The sequence below is a fragment of the Notolabrus celidotus genome, chromosome 6, assembly GCF_009762535.1.
Source record: "Notolabrus celidotus isolate fNotCel1 chromosome 6, fNotCel1.pri, whole genome shotgun sequence".
Lineage (NCBI taxonomy): Eukaryota > Metazoa > Chordata > Actinopteri > Labriformes > Labridae > Notolabrus > Notolabrus celidotus.
Window position 1 is genome coordinate 7455425 of NC_048277.1, and position 4784 is coordinate 7460208.

Sequence of the window (4784 nt, forward strand, 5' to 3'; positions counted from 1 at the left end):
GCTGATTAGCGCTCCTGCCCCACAGCTGGGTGGGAACCAATCACCAGCGGTTACCTGGTTGTTTGCGGGGATAAAATTGAGTGATGGAGCTCCCTTCAGTCTCTGCAGAGCTCCGGGTTGAGAGCAGGACGGTGTTCCTTTCTGGTTGGCGGATCGTTGTGTGCCGGCAACGCATATAGTACGCGGTACGAGCGTGAGGTAGTGACGTGATAGGGTTGCGGACGGCCGAGGTAAATCTCAACTGGGTTTTGTTTATCTTAATGTGCCGTGTGTTGTTGTTGTATGTAAGTGGTTAACATTCATGTATTTTGTTGCAGATTGCCACTTTTGCCTTGTCTTTTTGTCTCTTTTTGCTTGTCTTTTTGTCTTGAGTTACAGACTCTGCTCAGTAACAGGGTGATTTAAAGACTCTACTCAGTAACAGTGTTAAAGTATCCCCGTCCAGGCTGTGTAAGCAGCCGTGGCTGTAGCTACAGTTTATTGTGTCAGGCTTTTTCATGTTCTTTGCATCGTCTAATTTATTAACTAGATGTGTGTTATTGTAGTGAGTGCGCTGTATTTATAGGCCTGATTCAGATAACCTGGCTACAGTTAGCGGTGTCCTAACACTGATTTCTAGTATGTCTGTTGATGGTTGAAGTAATAATAATAATTGTGTTTTAAAACTATTTGTCTGCCAATTAAATAAAGATTGTGTATATATTTTTCTAAACCATGCCTTTGTGTTCATTTGTGGACTAACCTGTGTATTGTTAAAGGGGAAACCCTCTGTTAAAGGGGCGGTAACTAAAAAATAAGTATATTGTTAAAACTCTTTGGGTGAAAGTCCCAAGGTGGCGTTGTTGGTATTTTATCTTCTAAACCCAGAAATCCCTTTCCAGTCTTAGCTTGGTTACACATAGGTTGTGGAAAGGGTGTGATATCAGTCCTGAGGCTTTAACAGGTGTGCATTCCACTGCTGGATCAGTGTAATATGTCAGCGCCTATCGAGGCAGTCTTTTGGCTTCACATCTCACAATGGGTGGAAATGAAAAAGTCGTCCATGTTATGTATAGCCTGTTAAGATCTGTAATGGAACATTTCCAAGACAGCAAGTGTAGTGGAGGTTTACCAGACAGCACTATTGCTATCTGTTGCCGCACATGCTCGTCTGCTAAAGTGAAGGTTGTTTTCGGGTACGTCTATGAGAAAATGTATTGTGTCTTATGTTCTCAAAACATAGCTGTGGGAAAGCACACTGTGTCTCACACTCCCTAAACAGTGTGCTTCTACGTGGACTGAATGATTTAAGTCCTCCTTTGTTGTTTTCCTATTTTTCTATATATCATCTATGCACATTCTCTATTTTGTCACTTCTCCTCTACAGACCTAATATTCTGTTGAATGTTTGGCCTTTCTTGCAAGAAACAAACCTTTGAAAGACAAACTCGAGACAATTTTATTACAGATATTCACTCTCCACTGGACCAAGGCATCTGCTAATTTCCAATACAGACCCAAAGCCCAACCTGAGTCAAGACAATATTTCAAAAAACATATTCTGTAAATAAGTCAGAACCCATATATTATCATGAAGAGGTTGAGACATTTCAATCTCGACCACACTTGACAGAAGATAGGAAAGATAAACAACAACGTAATTTAGATTAAATGGATTACCTTTTAAAATCTGAGGAGAATAGAAAGTCATCTTTCGGTGATATTTTTAAATGTCAGTTTATTTCAAATTCACATCAGAGATACCATGCAGCTTATTTTCATCTGAAATTGTTTGGAAGGTCAAAATTAAAACATCCAGGTATCAAATAACGAAAAGGTAATTCCTCATGAGACAGAATTTTCATGTTTTTGAGGCAGAAGCTTTTGTGATTATCTCTCCATGCATGTATAACAAACACACATTTTGCTGCATGGGTTCCTTATATTTTATTCATGACCCTTATTTCACAATTCCTCACAGACCTGCATACATATCTGTTTCCATTTAGAGGTGAAATGAAACGTCTGCAGCAGGAGAGGTTCTGTAATTCATGGTTGAATTCAAGGTCATGGAGATGAAAGTTTAATGGTGTTTTGAACGCAGCCCTGGACCTGAAACAGATCCCATCCTTCTCCCCTTTGTCAACTGGATTTCTGCAGCTGAGACCTGACGCACAAAATGCTGAAAAAGGGGAAAGTGTAGAAGATGAATTGTTCCACTTTCATCAGTATAATCATATAGATTTGTTTTTCTACAGCAGATGATGTTATAAGGATATCCCCGACGAAAAGTCCCTTTGTAAATGGTTTTCTAACAGATTGTGACTTTAGTTGTTGTTGGCCTCACTTAGAGCCAAATGCTGATCCTAAAATGTGCGTATCATTACAATTTGAAGCCATAATGACAATTTAATGATTGCCACATGTTTTACAACAACACTGTCTCACCCTGTCTCCCTGAGAGATCAGGGGATCTCACATCTGCAGACAAAACTTGTGGTTTTACAGTATTACAGAGAAAAAAAAGCTTCACTGAATCACATTATGATAGTCAGAGTAATGTCTTAATTATCGAATGCATGTATTTTAAAATAACTTTAAACCCTTGTGAGAAATGGCTTTGTACCTTAATTGTCCTCCAATAAATCGTCTGACCTTCCCCATCCTGCTGGATGTAAAAATCCTGATCAACTCTGCAGGTATCAAACACTTTATTGCATCAGACCATCCTTCATCTGCTGTGAAACTCCTCTGTAATGCTCTCCTGCTGTGCCAAACCCTTCTCACCAGTCCTCTCTAAACATGATGACTTTCACCCAGAGCACATTAGTCTTAATTAGACTAAAGTGTTCTCTCTCTTCACACTGCATCCTCCTCCTTCCCTCCTCCAGCCCTCCCTTTCTGTCCCCTCCTTGTTTCACCCTCCGTCCTTCCAGCAAAGCTTCATCACATTACCGACTCAGTTTTCTGGTCTCATGGGAGGTGCAACCAGTTTACATTCATTTATTTAAAACTGTAGGCAATAGAAAACAGATTTTCTGTATACAAACCAGAGGGATGTTTCCATACTCTGTAAATCACTGACTACACTCACAGTTTGTTTTAAGCCTGCTGCAGATCTCCACACTCTTTGTAAAGTACTGTGAGAAAGCACAGTAAACACAGGTTTTAGCACTGATTTCATTTTATCCAGAGAACAAATATAATGTCACGTTGTAAAGACATAAAGCATGTTTAACTGCGCTTCAAAGAGCAGCGATCTTCATTTTCTGTGAAGCATCCCTTTGGAGCCTGAATAACCATACACTAAAATTTGTTTTTCAAGCCTGAAGAGTCTTTGTCCTACACTGTTATTTAAAAACTGTTATAACTCTGATTGGTTAAAACCCCATACCGTTAGTAATTAATTCTCAACAGCAAAAGTGACATTAAATTCAACCTGATCTAAAATGTTCACTTTAAAGTTCCTGTGAAGAGTTTTTAGCCGGTCATGAAACAGACTGATATTTACAGTGATTCCTCCTTATGGCCTAAAAAAAGCCAACAAGACCATCTCCAACAAGTCTGGCAGTTCCTATGTTGTGGTTTTAATGTCTGTAACTGCTGTAAGGAGGTAGATGTTAAATCGGACCATTGATTGCACACTGAAGATAAAAGCTGGCCTTTGAATTCTTCCACATTGATGATACATTTGACTGTTAAAGACAGCAAAATGAAATCTTTCATCTGAAACACTTCTTACATGTGTACACGACAACCTTAGAGGGATAACACATACAGCTTTGTCCACAGGGGGTGACAAAATTGACACAAACAATACATTCACAGGAGCTTTAATGTGAATTGTAACAAATATGCAGGCTATTGTTTTAAATGACTGTTAAATAAATCGTTTAAAGTTAATTCATCCCAGAAGGAGGCTGATAAGAATTTGCTGTCATGAAGGCGTTACCGATAATAAATCAAAGAGACCTTTTATTCTTCAGCTGCACAAATAAATTGCTTCACTCATCTTTAACTCAATATTTTGTGTCAACTTGTTTTATGTGTTTATTTGTTGGATAGGTGATGAGCGGAATAAATGTAGAGTGAGTTTGGTGGGCCTGGAAATTAAAAGCCTGACTGGGTGAACATGACCTCAATGTGAAACCGAGCGTCTTATCTCACCCTGCCATGAATATGGGAACTGTTGATTTTTTGACTCAACCTCACAAAGTGGTACAGCTAGCTTTCATAAATACCAAATTTATATGAATGTGTCTTCATCGACCACTGATAACAAACCCAAACAAAATAACTATTTAATCCAGCTGAAGTTCCATTTGTCAGAAACTGTGCATAGATATTTACAGAAGTATTAAGTCCTAAAGAAGAGGAAATTGAATAAGATGTCTGTGGGCTCATTATAAGATTTTAGACTTTAGGTAGAAGTAGGAGCCAGAAGAAATTTGGTTAAATGTCACAGACAGGGAGGAGAGTTCGAAAGTATTGAGTAACAGAGAACTAAAGAAATGGAAAAACACTAAATGTATCTGTGTTTCTTCTTTTCAGGCATATTCATGTAAAGTTCCTGTGGTGCCATTAAAAATACATTCCCTAAAATTTTCCACACAGGTTTTGAATCAGACCCATACCATACATCAGCATCTGTTTGACTGCTGAGCCTGAATTAATTCTTTTTGTCCTCATTGTTAGAAATGTTTTCATCTTGTAACAGATAATTTTCTATCTACCTGACTTCTGCTGACCTAAATCTTGATCAGACAGATCAGAAAACGTCTCATTTGTTTAGTTTTGGTTGTCTG

The 4784-nt window shown here is 38.5% G+C and overlaps 1 long non-coding RNA gene across 1 annotated transcript; it reads right to left on the reverse strand.

Moving 5' to 3' along the window:
* Positions 1-1700: 1700 nt before the first annotated feature.
* Positions 1701-2784, reverse strand: LOC117813954. Its single transcript, XR_004631495.1, has 2 exons — positions 2606-2784; positions 1701-2161 (listed from the first exon to the last, which is right to left on the reverse strand). It is a non-coding gene; the product is annotated as an uncharacterized LOC117813954 (long non-coding RNA).
* Between the last annotated feature and the right edge of the window lie 2000 nt (positions 2785-4784).